This window comes from Psammomys obesus, unplaced genomic scaffold (assembly GCF_907164565.1).
Source record: "Psammomys obesus unplaced genomic scaffold, mPsaObe1.curated_primary_1811, whole genome shotgun sequence".
In the NCBI taxonomy this organism is placed as follows: Eukaryota; Metazoa; Chordata; class Mammalia; order Rodentia; family Muridae; genus Psammomys; species Psammomys obesus.
In genome coordinates this window covers 35404-58426 of record NW_026596168.1, presented here as the reverse complement: position 1 = coordinate 58426, position 23023 = coordinate 35404, and the positions used below count along the sequence as shown (strand labels likewise).

At 41.9% G+C, this 23023-nt stretch overlaps 1 pseudogene; it reads right to left on the bottom strand.

The window, feature by feature from the left end:
* Window positions 1–2510: 2510 nt before the first annotated feature.
* On the bottom strand, window positions 2511–22473 carry LOC129667854 (vomeronasal type-2 receptor 116-like; annotated as a pseudogene).
* Window positions 22474–23023: the final 550 nt, after the last annotated feature.

The window sequence follows — 23023 nt, the reverse complement described above, 5'->3', positions numbered from 1 at the left end:
GTCCCTCTGTGGCAGGTTTCAAGGTTGTTTCCTGTTTTCTTCTGGCTTTCAGAGGCCCTCTGTAGCAGGTTCTGAGGTTGTTTCCTATTTTCTTTTTCTTCTGATGTCCATCCTCTTTGCCTTTCAGGATGGGGATTGAACATTTTAGTTAGGGTCCTCTCTTTTGCTTAGTTTGTTTAGATGTACAGATTTTAGTGGGTTTATTCTATATTGTATGTTTATATGAGTGAGTATATACCATGCGTGTCTTTTTGCTTCTGGGACAACTCACTCAGGATGATCCTTTCCAGGTCCCACCATTTACCTGCAAATTTCATGATTTCCTTATTTTTCATTGCTGAGTAATACTCCATTGTATAGATGTACCACAGTTTCTGCATCCATTCTTCAGTTGAGGGGCATCTGGGTTGTTTCCAGCTTCTGGCTATTACAAATAAAGCTGCTACAAACATGGTTGAGCAAATGTCCTTTTTGTGTACTTGCGCCTCTTTTGGGTATATGCCTAGGAGTAGTATGGCTGGATCTTGAGGAAGCGCTATTCCTAGTTGTCTGAGAAAGCGCCAGATTGATTTCCAGAGTGGTTGTACCAGTTTACATTCCCACCAGCAGTGGAGAAGGGCTCCCCTTTCTCCACAACCTCTCTGTCCCTTGAGTTTTTCATCTTGGCCATTCTGATGGGTGTTAGGTGAAATCTCAGGGTTGTTTTGATTTGCATTTCCCTAATGGCTAATGAGGTTGAGCATTTCTTTAAGTGCTTCTCTGCCATTCGATATTCCTCTATAGAGAATTCTCTCTTTAGCTCTGTTCCCCATTTTTTAAGTGGATTACTTGGTTTGTTGCTTTTCAGCTTCTTTAGTTCTTTATATATATTGGATATGAGTCCTCTGTCAGATAAAGGGTTGGTGATGATTCTTTCCCAATCTGTAGGCAGTTGCTTTGTTTTGATGACGGTGTCCTTTGCTTTACAGAAGCTTTTCAATTTCATGAGGTCCCATTTATTGATTGTTGCTCTTAGAGCCTGTGGTGTTGGTGTTCTGTTCAGGAAGTTTTCTCCTGTACCAATGAGTTCTAGGGTATTCCCCACTTTTTTTTCTAGCCGATTTAATGTGTCTGGTTTTATGTTGAGGTCTTTGATCCACTTGGACTTCAGTTTTGTGCAGGGTGATAAGTATGGATCTATTTTCATTTTTCTACATGTAGACATCCAGTTGGACCAGCACCATTTGTTGAAGATGCTATCTTTTTTCCATTGTATGTTTTTGGCATCTTTGTCAAAAATCAGGTGTCTGTAAGTGTGTGTCTCCTCTCTCTTTACATTGCACATTAAGTATCTTCCCTTTCCTTTCTCTTCTTGTGAGAGTTGGTCATATTCTATTTTGTCAAATATTTCTCTGATTTGAGCCCTTATTTTCAATTAAACATAGCTTTCGAACTATAGAAATGATCCCTGAAAATATATCCTTTGGATTTCACTTTTAAAAATGGGTGCTTCCTTCTACAAACTATCTTGACCTTCATCATTTGGGATTAAAGGTGTGTACCATCAAATCTGGACCTTAGCTTTTCTTTAACGGAATCTTGCTCTATACCAGGCTGGCCTTGAGCTCAGATCTGCTTGACTCTCCTTTGGATTATAGAAGTGTTTGTACTCCAGCAGAATCACACAGACCTGGAAGGTTTTTAGATGTGATCTCTGGCCAGAGTACCATGTTCTAAATTAAAATTCCTCTACAGGTAACCTTGACACCAACCTAGCCACAGAATTTATTTCCTACAAAGTGTCTGGACTGTAAAATATGCTAGGGTGATGTTTCTAAGGAACTTATGGGAGTAGCCAAGAAATACCTGACCTGACTGAAGGTCAAATCAAGGAGAAGGAGGAGATAAAAGGACACTTCCTGGGTAACCAGGGACAAGAGACTGGATATCCCAGAACCTAGGATAAAACCAAATATAACTGATCTAAAAATATCAATAAAATGGTTCCTAATGATATTCTGCTATATTCATAGATGACTATCTCATCCAAACATGAGTACTTTGCTCTGCCAGGAGATCAGAGTGGATTCAGAGGCCAAAAGCTACACCTTATGTGAAGAATCTAAATTAGAAGTCTCCATCAAATCCCTTCCACCAGAGCTCAGGGATTCCCACTGAGAGGAGGAGGTGGGAGGATTATAATAGTCAGAGGGCATGGAGGGGTTCAAAGCCATCTGAATCAACTAAGCAAGGTGTATATGAGCTCACAGAGACTGAAACATCAAACAAAAGGCTGACATGAGTATACCAGGTCCCTTGCATATATATTTTAGCTATTAGCTTAGTATTATTATGAGACTTGTGACTATGAGGATGAATGTTTATCTGACTCTTTTGCTTCCTCTTGGAATACTTTAAATTCCTGATCATGGAACAAAAGTTTATTTCTTCTCTCCAGTACTTTTCCTTTGGCTTAGGTATTGAAGACTTCTTCGGACAAGTTGTAAAGTTCTCTGTAGTCCTGTATTTACCTATCTCATTGGAAATCTCATTGTCTGTACAAGGAGTGTAATCAAAGCAGCAGACTTCCTGGGCAGACTCCCTGAATCCAGGCATACAGCTCTCACTGCACACAAACTGAGGAATCTAAGAGAAATGAAAGCTATTAGCAAATGTTTGGATTTCAGTGAAAATTTTGAGTGAGTGGCATATTTCTAAATGTCATCAAACATTAATCTGAAAATGCTTACACATACAATGAAAACTCTTTATGAGTTTTGGTTTTGCTAATTTTAGAACATTTTGGTCTACAGAGCCCACATATTTAAATATTGTTCCAATATATGACACTGTTGTCATTAAACTAGTGTTCAAGAAGATCATGGTATGATTTCAGATTCAACCTGTCTCAATTCTTACTGGCTACTATGGGGAGCTTTGATATCCAATGTGGTTGTGAATATTGATTGACAACTCTATAGGGATTGGATTCATCATGGAAATCTTTGGGTATTTCTGTTAGGAGTAGATAGAAACATTTACCTGAGCTGGATAAAGCCACTACAAAATGGGGTCAGTATTCCATTGGCTACTGTTACAGACATAGTGAAAAGGAGATGGGAGGTGAGCAACCACATTTTTTGATCTCTGATTCTTGTCTGTGAGTTTGGTGTCATCATAACCTCTGACTCCTAAAACATTATTTTCACTCTATAGTGGATTGCATGCTCACAGAGTGAGCATAAACAAACTTGCTCTCCCTTCAGTTGCTTTTGTTGACTATTTATCCAAAGTAGCAAAGCAAACACACATGCATGCACACACGCACAAGCACATACATGCACACTCACATACCTTTCATATTCTAATTTTTTTAGAGGCTGACAACAAAATGCCAATTTAACTCTCACTGAAATTTCTTAGGCTGGGTGACAAAATAAACCTTCTATCAGTGTTTTGAGGCAACGATAGAAACATAACAGATATGCAATTCATAAGAAATATGTGGGTAATAATAATATTTAAAAATAAATGTTCCATTGATCTGAGTCAGGAAATGAGAAAACAGTCTGTGTTGTCTGTTTTAATGTTAAGTTCCTTATTGATTCATGAATATTGATTGATACTGAGTAAGTGTCAAAGAATAATTATATCCTAAAAATTATATTTGTTTTTATTAAAGGTCAAAGTGAGATAAGTCACTCACATTTGTGAACTTTGTAAGCCATTGAATCATCTGCTCAGATGAAGACAACTGTTGAGCAAGGGAAGCACCTGAAGAAAAGGTTCCTACTTTCACCTTTAATTCAAGAACCTTTGAAAAATTCCAAAAATTGAGAATAGAAGTGTTTTCTCTCATCCATTATTATGTGACCTCTCACATGATTTTTCTTTTTTTAGTGGGCTGTTCTTCAGGAAAGAAAGGAACTGAAAGAGATGTAGAAACATAGCTTGAAGAACATCTAAGATACTGAAAATATTTTCTTTAAAAAGTAGTACAAAGAGTCTCTGTTCTTAACTCATTATAATAAAAAGCATCTTAAAGGAGGAATCAATGTGGCTGACTAAATAAAAAGTGCTTGGAATGAAATATATTAAAATTTGAAAACCACATTCTCTTCAAGATAAATCCTTGTACTAAGTACAGCTAAGTCACCAAGACACCAAGTTATTTGGATTCAGCTGATTCAAACTGCCATGGAAAGCTAGCCACACCTATGAACTTTTAGAATATATTCAAAGCTACCATCTTTAAATTGAGGGCTCTGGGGTAGAAAGTACACATTAAAGTGATATTTAATTTCATAACCCCGTGGTTGTGCTCAGAAACATTTTATTCCTCAAGGATTTACGGTTCCCACTCCTGCTCGAAGGAATAAATACATCCTTACATATTGAAGATATGTTCTAAAACCTATGATACCCAGTTTAAAGCCTTACAGCATATTAAAAACGTCACATTGCTGATGTTATATAACACACAGGAAGGGACATTACCTGCCAGGGGAAGAATTGCTTCTCTTCTCCATTAGCATGCAGTTGTGTCTGTATTTGCTAGAGTCATGTCTTGGAGACTGTAGGCCACAGCATACACTGCAGTGTATATATAGAATCTTTCTTCACTTATGTCTGGCTCAAAAAGGTGTCTGGGAAGTAATTCCAAAGAAGCATTGGATTGGCAGTTTTCCAAAAGTTGACAATCAGACTCAGACAATGAGCACTTGAAGAACAGAAACCAAAACTTAGGAAGATAAGGGTCTTCTGGGTATTTGTAGGGATTAACTGATCAAACAAAATTTGTAAAGTCAACCATCTCTTCATGGTGGTGTGAAAAAATGAGACTGCCTTGAAGTGACTCTACCATGAAATAATCAGAATTGTGATCAACATCCCATTGAGAGTTCAAGATCCACACTTTCCATGTCTGTAACAGTTGCTCAATATAACGAATTAAAACATGCAAAGAAACAGCATCCTCATAAATAACTATCACATTTCCTGACGATTCCTGAATCTTCACCAGATCTTTCCATAATGTGTGGGAAAACAAATTCCAGGACCTAGGGATTGTTTTTAAAAAGGCTATGCAGATGCTATTACTCTCTCTTAAGTCTGACAGAATCTGAGTCCCTCTGTGGTCATATGGGAGGATCAGACAAACCCAGGACCAGCTGAAAAGAAATATCAAAGAAACAATGGCAAGTGACAGAAATGTGTCCTTGGGAGCCATCTGATAGAATTAAACTGACCTCAGTCATTTAAGGTAGAATCAACAGGCCCATACGTGAGCTGTAGAAAAAGAAAATTGAAAACATGAAGAACAACACTGGCATCAAACTGAATCAACAGGTGTAAACAGTCAGGATGAAGACAGTGTTTTTCGTATCTTAAAAGGCAAACCCAATAGGGACTTTTCTTAAAAAAAAACAAAAAACTGACAGATCTCCAGTTTCAGTAGTGTAGCTGGTCTCATCCACATCTCCTTCCTTTCTATTTGAAGTAATGGAAATGCGGATCTATTGTCAAGTACCTTCATACTTTCCTTTGATAGGATGATTTATCCAAGTACCCCTATTTTACATTTTCAGACATCCTGTAATGTGAAAAAAGGATATTAGACTCCTAGTTCCAGTATCTCACCTGAGGTATTTTGTAAAGTTGTAGCAGTTTCCCAAGTTGGGATGATATTTTCCATGATGTTCCTGTGACATTCTCTTCAGTCCACAGTTGTAATTAGCTAGAGGTATCCTCCACGTTGTGAGCCAAACAAAGGGAGCAAGAAGGATACCCATTTCATAAGGTGCAATATTACAGAGATCAAAGCCCAAGTTTGTGTTAGGTAGAAGATTAGGGCTTCTGCTGATTTCCTTAATGGCAAATACCAGGGCCAGAATGAAGTGGTAGTTCTTAAACTTATACCTGCACAGATTTAAGAAAAACATACTTGAAAAAGACAGAGCACAAACCTTCACATTTAGTGTAATGGCTGTTAGAATTCAAATGGTAATGTTTCTGTAAAATCATTATTTTAATATCCTCTCATGAATAATTGGAATTAGAATGAGCATTTTAAGTAGATAATATTAGGTAAGATCCTGCAGTATTAACCTTTAGCAATTATGCTCTCAGCTGGGTTATGAAATGAATAAACTGTAATTAATAAAAAATAAATTAATTAAAAAGAAAGCATGAAAGACATTACACTGTGTTTTTCTAAGCTACAATAAAAATTTAAACTCTAAAAATATAGGAAATTAAATTTTAAAAAAGGAGATTTAAAAGGAAATTAAAAGAAAAAACAGGAAAAGGGACAGGAGCCTACCACAAAGGGCCTCTGAAAGACTGTGCCTAGCAGTGTATCAAAGCAGATACTAATACTCATAACTAAATCTTCTGCAAAGTGCAGGGAATCATATGCTTTGCAGTCTGACCCACAGGTGAAGATGTGGTCGCTCTTAGTAGCCCAGTCAATGCCTGCAGAGGGGACAGGAGTCACTTGCTGTGCCTGGCTTCTGGCAGGTGAGGGCTGGCCATGTGGTGTCTGTGAGGATAGTGGCTTCTTCCCACCCTTCTCCTATCCATGGTTACCACCCCACACAAAACCAAGGCCACCTCTCTCTCCCCCGTGTCTGGGAGGACTCAGGATCCTGACAAAGCCAGGCAGAACAGAACTGGGAGGTTTATTTATTCCCGATCCTTCTGCTCCTACTTGCTAGTGCTGGGATTATAGATGCCACCATGCCTAACACACACACACACACACACACACACACACACACACACACACACTTTTGGCTTTTCAAGACAGAGTTTCTCTTGTACTAGTACTGGCTATCCTAGAACTCATTTTGCAGACCAGCCCGGCCTTGAACTCAACAGAGATCTACTCACCTCTGCCTCCTGAGTGCTGGACCTAATGGTGTGCATCACTGTGCCCAGCTTTATATACACTTTTTTTAATCTTGTAAGATTTCTATAATAAAATGGTTTTGATTTTGCTTTTTTTTTGTCCAAAATTGTCATCAAGTGTCTTTCTTAATCATTCTCCAGCTTTATTTGTTGAGGCAGAATCTCACTGAACTCAAAGCTCGTCAGGTCCTGCTGGTATAGCTACCTAGCTTGGGCTGGGGTTCCCTGACTGCTCCTTCACAGAGCTAGGATCTGGGCAGCAGCCTGCCCAACAATTATGTGGGTTCCAGGGGTCTCAACTCCAACTCCCACACTTACACAGACAAGGACTTGCATGCACTGAGTGGTCCTCTCAGTCCACTTTAAAAAAATATTATGATGGTTACTATTATGATTATTATTAGTCTTGTGAGTCAGGGTCTCTCTGTGAAGCTCTGGCGGTCCTGGAACTCTGCCTCTGCCTCCTGAGTGTTGGAATTAAAGGTATGTGTTACCATGCCAAGCTTTAGAAAAATACTTTTAAGTAGCTGAGTACCAGGCAGTGATTCACACCTTTAATCCTAGTACTTGGGAGGCTGAGGCAGGTGGATCTCTGTGAGGTTGAGGCCAGCCTGGGCTACATCCTGGCAAGCCAGGGCTACACAGAGAAAACGTGTCTCAAAAATTTAAATAGATAGATAGATAGATAAATAAATAAATAAATAAATAAATAAATAGATAAATAAATAAATAAATAAATAAAAGTAGCAGCTATGGTGTGGTGGCACAACTGTAATCCCAATACAGACAAGCAGATTTTTGAGTTCAAGTCCAACCTGGTCTACATACACAGTTCCAGGCCATCCAGGGCATGAAACCTTATGAAAAAAAAAAGGTAGTGACAATCAAGTAACTAACACTCTAACACTGAGGAATAAACTTGGAGAGCAATCCAGAGCCCTGCCATATTCCATCCTCTGTTCTATGAAATGCTGACAGGCTTTTTGAGAATTTGTCAGACTCTCCCTGTTAGGAAACGTGAGCCTGTGCACCTGTGGAGGTTACACGAGGTTTCACAAATCACACCACGAGATCGGTTCCACGTGGGAGGTTTATTAGGGGAAGGGTGGTTGAAGAGAGAGAGAGAGAGAAAGAGAGTAAGAGAGTAAGAGTAAGAGAGTAAGAGAGAGGGGGGCCTCCAGTTCTCTTATAGGGTGACCCAGGGCATGCGCAGGTAGTTCCAGGTGGTCAGCAGGTGGTCTGGGTGTCTTCACAAATGCCTGATAACTGGTCTGTCAGGTCCCTTGGGGCTGCCTGTAGAAGTGCCTGCTTAATGATCCCAACATTCCTCCCTTTTTCTATAATTAAAAATAGGGAGCTTGGGCTGCCTTTTATAATGTAAGTTAAAGTATATAAATTTAGGCTCATTGGAAGCAGCTCTTGGTTGTCATGCAAGAGGTTGAAAGAGAGAGGAATTATAGCAACAAAATGGTTAGGTTGTAAGGTTAAGAATAAGAGAAGTCTCTGCCCTGGAAAATTTAGGGTAGAGGGTTATCTACAGAGAGTTGCCAGCCATGCAAGGCAGTGGGTAGGGACTGGGGAACACTGGGAGAACCTGGAGCCACTTGTCCTGGTCCTGAAGCACACCACTTCAGCCTTTTGTTAACAACAAGCGAATAACGGGAGTAGATTCTCTCCTGGCTACTTCCTGCTGACACTAGGGGCACTGTAGGGAGGTCAAAAGGCTGAAATGTTGGCCAAGTCCAGGAAGAATAGGCTACATTGATGCTTTCCCAGGTCTGTGAGAACACCCATGGCTGGGAGGGAAGGTGCAGGTCCAGCTTGTTGGAAGTCTGTGAGGTCAGAGATGAACACCTGCAGCTTGTTGGAAGTCCGTGAGGTTGGAGTTGAACACCTGTAGCTGCTTTGGCGCTGTTGTGGCTGTAGGAAACATCTGTGTCTGGCAGGACACTGAAACACATATATAGGCAAAAGATAAAGTTGAGTATAGAGAAAATCCTGTAGGTATACATTGAAAGGATTGGATCGATGAGGCTTGTACATGGGAACTTCTGTCTACCTGGAGGGACCTTTATTTACCCAATCACTGGCAATATTTAAAGAAGGCTTTGTTTTTGATCTGTCATTGAGGTGAGGTTTGGTTACAGAACCGTGTAAACTTAGAGGCCCTAGTGCCAGCTGGCACTATGTGTAGAAACCTGAAATTCTCTAGCCTGTCTGGAGGAACGGCCATCTGGGTGTCTCCCATCGGGGGCAGAGAGGTAAAGAAACCGTATGCGAGGGGGGACCTTCCCATGAGCGAGCGAGCGTGCGTGAACAAGAAAGGGAAGGAACCTGTAGAGGGGGTGTACCACCCAAGGGAGAATGTGGCCAAAAATGAAAGTCAGCAGAGGGTCAAACCTAGACAATTAGGCTATGGCTGAGGTGGGAGTCCCTCCATCTCAAAAGACAGTAGAAAGTTGCCAGAGCTCTGTGGTCAAGCTTCCCCTACCAAGAGAGGCGTGTATGCTGAGAAAATGGAGTGAACTCACCAATCTAGCCAGTGGTTGCATGCAGTAAATAGCAGTTTGGTAGCCAGGAAGGGAAGTCCCAAAACCAAGGAAAGGGGAGGAATCCCACCTTTTGAGATAGGCAATAAGTGCGGTACTTCTCTGGAGTCTAGTTGTCCTGAGAGGTAGATTTAGGTGGACTTTCTGCAGCTAACAAGAATTACTTTTAAGTTTTAAGAAGGAGATAAAACTTTAGACATGTTAGAATCACAATTGTACTGTGCATTGAGAAAAAAGGAGTAGACATACACATATGTTAATGGCATAAGTACTTTTTAAGGTGAACTCTGAAAAAGCAAAAGCCTTTTATGAAGTAGAAGGGAAACTCACTTGATTTTAACCTTTAGTATAAGCATAGACATTATGGAGGCTTACAATCTTGAGGTTAGGACTATAATAGTGGCATAGTGGTATAGTGGAATGTTTTTGTATTGGAGTTAGATTAATAAATTAGAGTCCTACTGATAAAGGTCAAAACTCTGGACAGTCAATACAACAGTAGCATAACAACAGGAAGAAATATTAACCTTGTAACCTTTATAATTTGCGTTTACCAACCTTAAAACATTTTTTAGAACCCTCAAGTATTTATAAATTGTATTAACAACTTTAAGACACATTTTTAGACTCTCATATATGTATAACTTACGTTTACCAACCTTAAGGCACTTTTTAAGACTCTTAAATATGTGTAACTTGTATTTTTATAACCTAAACTCCTTTTATCCTTAGACCCTACATAAGCTATATATATATTTTATCTAGCGATATATCTTACACTGATCAGTGAGCTAACAGTGGATCTAATTGTCTACTCTCTAGCTGCAAAGCTACCATTAGCTTAGCATAGCTGTCAAGGTAATCAGAGGCCTGAGAAGGATAAGTTATGAGCTAAATAAATATACCAATCCATGTGCCAATCAAAATGACAGAGATGACTAGTTAGTCCATCACCTAGGCAGTGTCCCTGGCTCCTGGGGTCTCATAACGTCATGGTCCAGCTAGGCACAGAAGATGAGACTGTTTTTTTGTGGAGAAAGAAACGAGAGAATGGCCTTACCTCACCCTTAGCAACATGAAACATTGACTCTCCAGGTGTCCACATTTTTGTCCACAGTTTAGGCTGGGCCCTAGCAGTGGGCCAGTTGAGGCAGTATTGCCCAGTGGTTAGCATACCACAATCCAGAGTCGAAGTCATCTGTCGTTGTGCCCAAATCTTCTCGGAGACCTTGGGGAGCTACTGCCAGGACTTTGGGACTTTGTGTCACAATAAGCTTACACATGTTAAAATGCCACATTCATCAGATCTCTGACAAGCTTGAGGGCCAGCATATCTGAGAGTAACTCTTTGTTTATCTTTATCATGTGTTCTAAACTGTGTCTTAAAGAACAGAATACTATCTAGAACCATATTTTAAGTAGATTTATAAAGGCAACTTTAGTTACCCATTCTAGGCTTAACCTTAAAAAAACTAAACAAAGACACTAGCTATAGCTCAACATCTTAACCAACTGTAGTTGTTAGCATAACTTTAAATCTGCTCTTTTTGAACTAAAATCAAAGCAAACCTTTTAATCAGGTATAGTTATAGAGAAGCTAGCAAATCTTGTTGCTCCTACCACTTGTATTAAAATTGAACAGCAAAGGCTTTGTACTTAGCACTAATTAGGACTGAATATAATTGAGATACCTAAACAAAGATCGCAGCGAACCCTTGAACTATAAGTTTAAGACCAACAATTTAGCAGAACCATATAAACCAGATTTAAAATTAACCAAGTATATTTTAACCTTTTGATAGTAGAGATGTAGCAAATTGACTCAGTTTTAACACAGATAAATACCTCTAGAATTAATAGATCTTAATTTAAAATATTGATAAACAATTTGTATGTAACAACGAACCCCTAAGCAGAACAGTAAAAAGCAAAATTTGAACAGATATTTGTAACTTTGAAATTTTATTATTATATACAATGTATTTTGAAGCGGGATAGTAAAATGAAACCTTGAATTTCTATAAAAATCCATACCAATTTAAATGAGGCTTATTGTTGGCCTAAAAGACAAGATAAACAGTTAATTATGGTTAAGACTTATAAACGTAAACCCAATGAGAAAATTATAAAGATTATATAAAGCATTTGAAAATATAACACTGGCATATAGAAATCAGGAAGAGAGCTTTTAAATAGAAGCCTCTTGGGAAAGGGGCAGAGGGATCGCACTGGAGAAAGGCACACGGGAGGCGGGGCCTCTTTGCCAGAATTAAAGATGGCGCCGGCCACGTGGAAGCCTCTGATGAAACCAAGGTCCCGCCCATTTCTTCCCAAAGCCAAGATGGCTGCGCCCAGGGATTTTTGCGGGAATTTTAAATTTTGCAAAACTCCCCACCAGGTTCTGAAAAGTCAATTCCGGCGCTGTGTGTCTCCGCGTCTCAGAGCGCTGTCAGCTGCTGGGACTGGCGCGACTCAGGCTGTTTACCTTGGTGAAGACCTGGGCCCGACCACCTGTGGCCAAGCCGGGCATGGAGGCAGGAGGAGTGAGGCGGCGGGGTGGAACTTTATCCGCTGGGTCAAAGGTAGAACTCCTTAGATTTAGTTTTATGGTTAGAAGGAGTTTAGTAGGAGAACAGGAGGAACAGAGAGTTTTGGAGCGAAGAAGAAAGCTTTAGTATAAGGAACCTCCTTCTCTTTACCAGTTTGCTGATAATGGTTAAGAAGATCCCATAAAATACTGGGATTTAACATGCCGTTAATCGGCCAATTTAGATCCTTACCTAAGAGTATGTAGGGCAGGTTTTATTACAGAGGTGTATGAGTTTGGAAGCTTTTAACTGGGGTTGTAAACCAAAATCTTAAAATTTTGTAGAAGACATCCTAGTGGAGAATTCGAGGGAATAGACAGCGTCGTATGGGCGTTTCCCATTGGGAGGCGAGAGAGACGTGGCCTTTAATGGTGTCCCAGAAAAAGGCGGGTCTCTGGAGAGAGCGGTCTGGTCTGGTCCAATATCTCGTCAGATTTTGGCCAGGGACCGGGGTACGATGCTCCGTGGCACGGCGCCCCGTGGCACGGCTGGGAGAACACGGTTTTGCCTAGCTAGGGCTTTCTGCAAGAGCAGGTAGAGAAACCGCGTGTAGAAAGCTCTCCCAGGGGAAACTGAGGCCCTAATAGATACGGGGTCTAGCAATAGGGATGTGCTGACCAAAAGGGAAACTTACCAATGTAGCCGGTGTTGGATGCCTCTGCAGCAAACTGGTAGCAAGAAAGTGGAGATCTCAGGCGGATTTGGAGAAAAATAGGTCTCCAGAAGCCCCGGTGTGCTCAGTGAACTCACTGGAAGTGACCTATCCTGGTCAAAATGCACCAGTGTTAGGAAACGTGCGCCTGTGCACCTGTGGAAGTTACACTCGGATTCACAAATCACACCACGAGATCGGTTCCACGTGGGAGGTTTATTAGGGGAAGGGGGGTTGGAGAGAGAGAGAGAGAGAGAGAGAGAGAGAGAGAGAGTAAGAGAGTAAGAGTAAGAGAGTAAGAGAGAGAGGGGGCCTCCAGTTCTCTTATAGGGTGACCCAGGCATGCGCATATAGTTCCAGGTGGTCAGCAGGTGGTCTGGGTGTCTTCACAAATGCCTGATAACTGGTCTGTCAGGTCCCTTGGGGCTGCCTGTAGAAGTGCCTGCTTACTGATCCCAACACTCCCACCCACATTAAGTCTGAGAGAACACTGTCCATGCTGCTAAGTCTGTAACAGATATCTTTAGACTCTTCTGGGTTATTCAGATTTAGCAGACAGCATCAGAAAATGGGTCCAAGTTCAAAATGGGTCCAAGTTCAAAATGGGTCCAAGTTCAAAATGGGTCCTGAGAAATGTAGGGAGAAAAAAAGTGCTGAGTGTTTTATAATTTTAGCTCTTTGGGGGAAGTAGGGTCCTTTCCTCTTATTCTTTTCTTATTTAAAATATTTCCTAATGTTAAAATCTAAATGAAGATGAGGGTCCATATTTGCAGGCAAGAGGCCATTGGTAACAGAACCTCAAAAGGCCAAGTTTGACAGAAACAAAGTCATAGAAAGCAACAGCCACAATGCTGGTTTTCATGCCACATGAAACTCTGGAGCTCAGCTCTGCATACAAATCTCCTGGTAGGCACATGAAGCATCCTTGATGTCCTAGGATATTGGACAACTCCTCTGTGATCACACAAGTGCACAGGGGCCAGACACCGACCATGATCATCTTCATCTATTGCTCTGAAACAGCATCTCTCCCTGCACCTGAAGTTTACTGTTTCAGTCGGACTGGCTAGCTGGCTGGGATCTATCTGCCTGTCGACCCCACTACCCATGTCCTGGGCTCATATATATCCTGGTATGCCTGGTTTTTGGTGATTCAAACTCACATGCTCGTGCTCCTGTGGCAGGCACTTTATTTACCGAGCCATCTCTTCAGCCCCAGAGCTGAACAACTTCAGAAGATACAGAAAGTCAAAAACATTCTAAGTTGTTTTTAGTTTTTCCGTCTGGGCAAGAATATCTGTAATCTAATCAGTATGTGACAGTTGCATGTAGCTCAGGCTGGCCTCAAGCTTCCTTATGTAGCAGAGGATAATCCTGAAATCCTGGTCCTCTCAGAAACAATGGCCAAACCGAATAGCAACCTACAGGCAATGAATGGCTCAGGATTTGGGACAGTTTCATACTTGAAAGCAGCAAAGACACATCATGAATGTATGAGCACATGCACACATGTTGAGTGAACCTAGATGATGTCTTCTAGGGAAGCAGCAAAAACAACAGACAAGGACACTCCATCCTTTTCCTGTATCCCTTTTAAGTGTTCTGGTACAGAAACCAAGGTGATCTCCTGATACAGGAGACTGTTAAACTGTCATGGAAGATAGTTTGACATGGGTGTTGGCTGTATCACTCCTGCCTCAATTTTAATAAATTTCATCTCATCTATTTAGAGCGTGAGTATGTGGGCTTGTACACACATCAGGATGCACATGCAGAGGTCAGATGACAAATGATGAAAGTTAGTTCTCTTCTTCCATGTGGGTTTCAAAGGTTGAACTTAGGCCATGAAGCTTGACAACATACACTTTTACCCCTGGGGACACCTTACTGGCCTCATTCAAAAGCCACTCTGCCTCCAGAAACTACACAATGGAAGTCACATCCCACAGCAAAGACAGTCAGCCTCAAGTTTCCTTGGTGCTCACAGAGCCCAGGGTCCTCTCTGGCTTTCTTGGCTCATCCCAGCTGGAGAGCAAGCTCAGGCCTCAGCACATAGTACTGGAGATCTGTGTACGCCTCATCCACAAGAGGCATGAAAGAATGAAGGTTACTATTTTTCTCCTCACATTTTCTATAAATTCAGCCAGATGTCTTTAATTCCAGGACTGCCAAGGGAGGCAGACACAGGCAGACCTCTGTGAGTCTGAGGCAAGCCTGGTCCACAGAGTGAGTCCATGATAGCCATGGCTACACAGAGACCCTGTCTCAACACCTGAAGGAAAGAAAAAAGAAAAAGAGAGAGAGAGAGAGAGAGAGAGAGAGAGAGAGAGAGAGAATAAGAAGAGAAAGGAGGAGAGAAAGCTCAGTAAATTCTATGGCCTGAACTGGGAAGGCGCATTTAACTTGACCAGGCTCTTCTGCATTTGGAAGCAGCACACTGAGCTGCATCACCTGTGATGTGTCCGTTATGCTCCTTCAGCTCAGAAGCTTTCACCCACTGACTCCCATTTTTCTTGGAGATGTGCACTTCATGATTATTGGGGCTAAGGGCGATCTCTGGAGAAAGAAGGCAGCAGGAGTGATTAACCTTTTGCCATCCCTTGTTAATATCTGCAGTGCTGGAGTATGAGTTCACAGAAAGGAGACTGTAAGGATCTACCTCTGAGATGGATTCCAGCTCTCTGCTTTCTTTTTTCTCAAAGAGTTGTGCTCAGTGGTCCAGGCAAGACTTGAACCCCTGCATCAGTGTTCCAAGTGCTGAAATTTCATGCACAAGTCCCTATAATTAGCCAAAATGCAAAATTTTTGTCCATCATGTTAGTACTCAAAGAGTTTTGGATATTCAGGCATTTTAATTTAAGATTTTTCATATTAAGAAAGCTCAATCTAAGCCAGGAGGTCGTGGCCCATGCCTTTAACCCTAGTCCTTGGGGAGGATGGCTGACCTCTGAGTTCAAGGCCTTGCTGTTCTACAGAGTGAGTTCCAGGACAACCCAACAAACAAACAAACAAAAAACAAAGAAAGCCCAACTAAATCTGAAATTTAAAATTAGAGAAATTAACTCAATGGATATACTAAAACCACTGGTTGATATGTTTTAAAATGGTGATTTTTAAAAAAATTTAAAAATTTTCTTATAAGACTGAAATAAATGAATCCTAAAAATGCCTACATGTGAGATGTATCAAAAGTATTAAGAACAAGGAGTCAAAAGGGTAGGCCCATGATAGAATATTTGTCTAGCAATGGAATGACCTTGGGTCAATAAATATTGCTCACACACATGCACGCATGCATATACATGTATGTGTACACACAGATATACTCAAACATACACACTCAGATATACTCACACACTCACACACTCACACATGCATATTCACTCAGACATACTCACACAGAAGCACAAACGGGCTGGGGGATGGTTCAGTTGGTATTGTGCTTGCCATATAAGCAGGACCTGAGTTTCATTCCCACAATCCTGCAAAAGCTGATGTAGCAGCACATGTTCATAACCTCAGCACTGGGGTAGGGTGATGGGGTGAGACAGGAGGTTTCCCGGGAGTTCTAGAGGCACTGGCAGGCCCTCCTAGCCAAATGGAAGTGCTTCAAGTTCAGTGAGAGGCCTTGTCTCAAAAGAAAGCATGTCATGGAATACTTAAGGGAGACTCATCACAGCTCCACTCCCACACAGAAGCAGCAGTAATGCACACTTACAGGTGCAATCCCTGTTGCAGGTGTGGTAGCAAAAACTGATGAAGAAACATGGTTCTGACAGCCCTCAAAGGTCAGCCGGCTTTGATGAGCAACAGGAAAGGAAACGCCTCAGATGTCATGCACTCATTGTTCCCAACCTATATGGGGATGAATGCAGCCCTCATCTCTCATTAGAGAAGACTCAATCTCAGTGCAAAAATTAACCACATAATCAGGACTGGCACAGTAGCCACCAGTGTGGAATCTAGTCTCAGGGGTCAGCCATGAACTCTCCATTCATGAGTTAGAGACTGGGACAGAGCGGGACACCGAGTCTCAAACTGCCACTCCACACAGGACTAACTACAAGGAGGGAAACATCCCTCACAACGCAGACATCTGGAACTACAGATGGGGTGGCAGGGATGCACCAGTGTGAACCAAAAGTACTGAAGGGAGGGAACATGGACAGCACATGGCAACTTGAAAGCAAGGACTTAATTTGTCATCCACACTTGTAAGAACAAAATGGATAATCAAGGTGAAGAGCACTGGGGCTGTAACAGAATGTGGCAGTCCCTGGGTTCACTACCCGCTGCAGAAAGAAGAAAGAAGGGGTCTGAAGAGATGGCTCAGCAGTTAGCAGTGCACACTGCTCTTCCAGAGGACCTGAGTTAAAGTCACAATGAGTGGCTCACATATCACCTCTAACTCCAGGTTCAGGGGATCTGAAGTCCTCTTCACCTGCACTCACAGGACATAGCCCAGAGAGACACAACACAAGGATTTTTAAAATAAAAACAAATCTGACCAAATTTGTGGCACAAACCCTTAGTCTCAGTACTCAAGAGACAGAGGCAAGAACTCTAGGAGTTCAAAGACAGCCTGATCTACATACTGAGTTTCAGGCTAGCCTGGGCTATGGCGTGAGGTAAGGCAAAAAGAAAATCAGTCAGTAGTGTTGGGATCAGTAAGCAGGCACCTCTACAGCCAGCCCCAAAGACCTGACAAACCGATTATCAGGCATTTGTGAAGATACCCAGACCACCTACTGACCACCTGGAACTACCTGTGCATGCCCTGGGTCACCCTATAAGAGAAGTCCTGGAGCCTCTCTCTCTCTCTCTCTCTCTCTCTCTCTCTCTCTCTCTTCCGCCTTGTCTCTCTGCAACCCCCTTCTCCCTTCCCCTAATAAACCTCCCACGTGGAACCGATCATGTGGTGTGATTTGTGAACCCGCCGTGTAATCTTCACAGGCACACGTTTCCTAACAAGTAGGTCAGTCAGTCAGTCTAACAGGAAGCTACAGGACCATCTTAGATACACCTTGGAAGATGATTAACCCAGCTATGAAGCACACCTGCCGAACACATTTACTGCAAATTCATTCAAGGTCTGGATCTCACTTTCAGTTTACAGGAGACAAAGGGGAAAGGACATGGTGAAACAAAGTCACAACTGATGCAGGCTTTCAGATGTATTCAGCCGTCAAAGCACTTGCTGTATAAGCTAGACAACCTAAGCTACCCCCAATCCCCAGAAACACTGGACAGAAGCAGATGCCACTGTGGTCTCATTGACCCTTCAGGGAGAGAGCAGGTGGAGACAGGAAAACCTACAGCTGGCAGGCTGCCCTGCCCACGTCACAAGGTGGCACACAACAGAAGGGTTTGTCACAATTCATTCATTTTGTATCCCCGCTGCAGCCCAGGAAAAAAATCTTATTTATTCTTGTACTATTTGAGCAGCTGCTCTGGGTCAAGAATTACTGTCAGCAACTTGAACTCACACGGATCTAACAAAACCAAGCAGACCAAGAATGTTCTTACTGCAGCCCGAGAAACTGAGCCATCAAAGAAGCCATCCTTCCCGGGTCACCTCTCAAACTGACAGGGAGTCAGATGGGCACTCAGGGGTTCCTACATCAAAGACTCTATGGCTTGAACAGAGTCACAGAGAAAGGAGAAGAGGCTAGGCTAGAGCAAAGGAATCTTCTTTTTAAATTTTTATTAATTACACTTTATTCAATTTATATCCCCCCTGTAGCTCCCTCCCTCCTCCACTCCCAATTCCTCCCTCCCTCCCCATTCTCCACGCATGCTCCTCCCCAAGTCCATTGATAAGAGAGGTCTTCCTTTCCTTGCTTCTGATCCTAGTCTATTAGGTCTCATCAGGAGTGGCTGCATTGTCTTCCCCTGTGTCCTCATAATGCTGTTCCCCCCTCAGGGGGAGATGATCCAAGAGACAGTCCCTGTTCCCATTACTATGGGACCCACTTGGACACTGAACTGCAATGGGCTACATCTGTTCAAGGGTTCTAGGTTATCTCCATCAATGGTACTTGGTTGGGGTATCAGTCTCAGAAAAGACCCCTTTTTTGGTTCTGTTGCTCTCCTTGTGAAGCTTCTGTCCTCTCCAGGTCTTACTATTTCCCACTTCTTTCATAAGATTCCCTTCACTCTGCCCAAAGGTTGGCCATAAGTCTCAGCATCTGCTTTGATAGTCTGCAGGGCAGAGCCTTTCAGAGGCCCTCTGTGGCAGGCTCCTGTCCTGCTCCCTGTTTTCTTCTTCTCCTGATTACCAGCCTCTTTGCCTTTCTGTATGTGGATTGAGCAATTTAGCCAGAGTCCTTCTTCTTGATTAGTTTCTTTAGGTGCACAGATTTTAGTAGGTTTATCCTATATTATATGTCTAATATCTACTTATGAGTGAGTATGTACCCTGTGTGTCTTTCTGCTTCTGGGACACTTCACTCAGGATGATCTTTTCCAGTTCCCACCATTTACCTGGAAATTTCATGATTGTCAGGAGCCCTTGATCTGGCAGCTGCTTTGATATTTAAATCTCAGTGGAAAGACTGCTTTTACCAGGCCTTCACTGAAGTCAGGAAAGAATTTGCAAGTCCATCTCCTTTTGTTTGTGACAGCAGGTGGGATAGCTTGTGAAGATAACACCTCTTGCTTCACCTCCTTGTAAATTTAACCCATTGTTCTGAGCTGTTTTTACTCTGGCTTAAAAGCTCTCTGCAATAAAAGTCAGGTTGCTGCTGCTTGCTGGTCAAGTCTGGAGCCTCTTAGCAAAGTCCCATGTGTGTTGTGTGTTAGTTTATTAATTTTAATCCTCACTCCCAACTCAAGAACCGTTCGACTCTGCTGGCGGGCTCCGGCACATGATTTCCTTGTTTTTTATTGCTGAGTAATATTCCATTGTGTAGATGTACCACAATTTCTGTATCCATTCCTCAGTTGAGGGGCATCTGGGTTGTTTCCAGCTTCTGGCTATTACAAATAAAGCTGCTACAAACATGGATGAGCAAGTGTCCTTATTGTGTACTTGAGTATCTTTTGGGTATATGCCTAGGAGTGGTATAGGTGGATCTTGAGGAAGTGCTATTCCTACTTGTCTGAGAAAGCTCCAGATTTATTTCCAAAGAGGTTGTACAAGTTTAGAAAGTATCACTATTTGCAGATGATATGATAGTATACCTGAGTGACCCCAAAAGTTCTACCAGAGAACTCCTACAAGCTGATTAACACCTTCAGCAAAGTGGCTGGCTACAAAAGTAACTCAAGAAATCAGTCGCCCTCCTGTATACAAAAGACAAAAGGGCTGAGAAAGAAATTAGGGAAACAACACCCTTCACAATAGCCACAAAGGACATAAAGTACCTTGTTGTGACTCTAACCAAGAAAGTCAATGACTTGTATGAAAAAAATTTCCAGTCTCTGAAGAAAGAATTTGAAGAAGTTATCACAAAATGGAAAGATCTCCCATGCTCATGGCTTGGCAGGATTAACATAGTAAAAATGGCCATCTTACCAAAAGCAATCTACAGATTCAATGCAATTCCCATCAAAATAACAACAAAATTCTTTACAGACCTTGAAAGAAAAAATTCTCAACTTCATATGGAATAACAAGAAACCCAGAATTGCCAAAACAATTCTCTACAATAAAAGATCTTCTGGAATTATCTCCATCCCTGATCTCAAGCTGTACTATAGAGCAACAGTAATAAAAACTGCATTGTACTGGCATAGAAACAGACTGGTGGTTCAATGGAATCAAATAGAAGACCCTGAAATAAACCCACACACTTACGGACACCTGATCTTTGACAAAGATGACCAAACCATACAATGGAAAAAAGATAGCATCTTCAACAAATGGTGCTGGTCTAACTGGATGTCTACATATAGAAAAATGCAAATAGGTCCGTACTTATCACCCTGCACAAAACTAAAGTCCAAGTGGATCAAAGACCTCACTAAACCTATTAGAAGAAAAAGTGGAGAAGAACCTTGAACTCATCAGCACAGGAGACAACTTCCTGATCAGAACACCACAGCACAGACTCTAAGAGCAACAATCAATAAATGGGACCTCATGAAACTGAAAAGCTTCTGTAAAGCAAAGTGCACTGTCCTCAGAACAAAACAACAGCCTACAGATTAGGAAAGGATCTTCACCAACACCATATCTGACAGAGAGTTAATATCCAGTATGTATAAAGAATAAAGATGTTAAACAGCAACAAATCAAGTAATTCAATTAAAAAAAATGAGGTACAGAGCTAAACAGTGAATTCTTAGTAGAAGAATATCAAACGGCAGGGAAACAAAGAACATCATTAGTCATTAGGGAAATGCAAATCAAAACGACCCTGAGATTTCATCTTACACCCACTAGAATGGCTAAGATCAAAAACTCAAGTGACAATAAATGCTGGAGAGGTTGTGGAGAAAGGGGAACACTCTCCATTGCTGGTGGGAATGTAAACTTGAGGAAAGGAATCTTAAGGTGACTCAAGAAAGATGGCTTTACTCATGATGGGGGAGGGATCTCAGGATGCTCTAGGCAACCAACCCACGTGAGCACACACTCAAGGAAGATGGACCCCATCTAATCTCATTTTAGGTGTCGTGGCAGATGCTCACAGTGGGGTTTGAAGGCACTGTGGGGGTGTCAGGGACTAAGCTGTTCATTCTGTCACCAGGGATGGAGGTCAGCTGGGAAGTACTCAGGGCCGCTTGATCTCCATGTGTGTGCTGAGGGTTTAGGGGTGGGTGTGATTGGGTGTGCATGTGACAGAGGCTGTGGGTGTCTGTGCTGGGCATGGGAGGTGTGGCTGCGGATGTAGGTGGGGTGGGAGCACCCTCATGCAGGCCAAGTGTGAAGAATGTAGATCCAAGTCCCTCAGCGCCCCAGGACCACCATCTCCAACGCCCCGCAGAAAACATGAGGAACAGAAGTGACCTGAGGGGACAACCAGCCCTGCGGCCCCTTACCTGGGTCAGGGAGGTCGGGAAGCCTGAAAGGGCAATTCACAGACTCAGGTCAGTTGATGCAAACAGGCTCCTGCAAGCACAGACAGATAATGGAGGCCTAGAGGGATTGACGAACAGATCCCAAAAGTGACCAGAGTGCCTGTGCAGCAAGGCTCAATGAGCCAGCGTGCACAGGCGCAGCATGCACAGTGCGTGCTGGGGGCTGTGAATGAAGTGGCTCCTGAGAAGCAGCATCAAGTCAGCTCTTGGAACTGGGTGGGCGTCCTACTCCTTTCCTTAAGAAGGAAAAATATATACATACATACATACAAACGTACATACATATGTACATATAGATATACAAATATACAAATACAGACATATACATAAACACATTTACACATGTGCATACACATATACATACATACACATATACATACATATACATACATAAATGTATAAATACATACATATATGCCATATATACATGTATATATACATACATATATGTGTACACATACACACATATAGACATATAGACATATAGATGTATATTCATATTTATACATATGTGCTACATACATATATACATACACAGATATACATATACACAAATATGTATACATATGTATATATCATACATATATATGCATACATACATACACATATGTGCATATACATTCATGCATATACACATATATTCATATATACATATATATTATACATATACACATTTATGTTCATATATACACATGCATACATTATACATACATACACATATACATATAAACACACATACATATATACATATACCTTTGACCTCCACATGCATACTCTCGCACCAGTGCACCAATCCTCACACACACACACACACACACACACACACACACACACACACACACAAATGCGTCTACATACATGCACACTAGCATATACATCGTATGACATTGGGTGTTCCCATTGCTTGAGGTCTATGGAAGATGTGCTGTATGGCACCGGCAGCAAGCAAATGACCTAGCAAAGTGCTTGCCTCAAGGCTAGTGAGCAAAAATAGAAAAGCAGAAGAGAGCAGGGCACTGTGATCCCCTTCAGAGCCATGGCACTGGGGAGCAAGCGTCACTGCCTTCTGCCTCCTGAGGGCTGAAACCTTGTAGTCATGCTGCCCTGGTGATCAGGACTTCACTACATGCATACATATAGACATACATACATATATACAGATATACACATATACATACATGTATACACATATACGTATATGCATACACATGCATATATACATATAAATATATAGATATATACATATGAATATCAGGGGACACTCGGTACCCTAACTGCAACACTCATGCCTAGAAACACAGAAGGCAAGGACTGGGGAGATG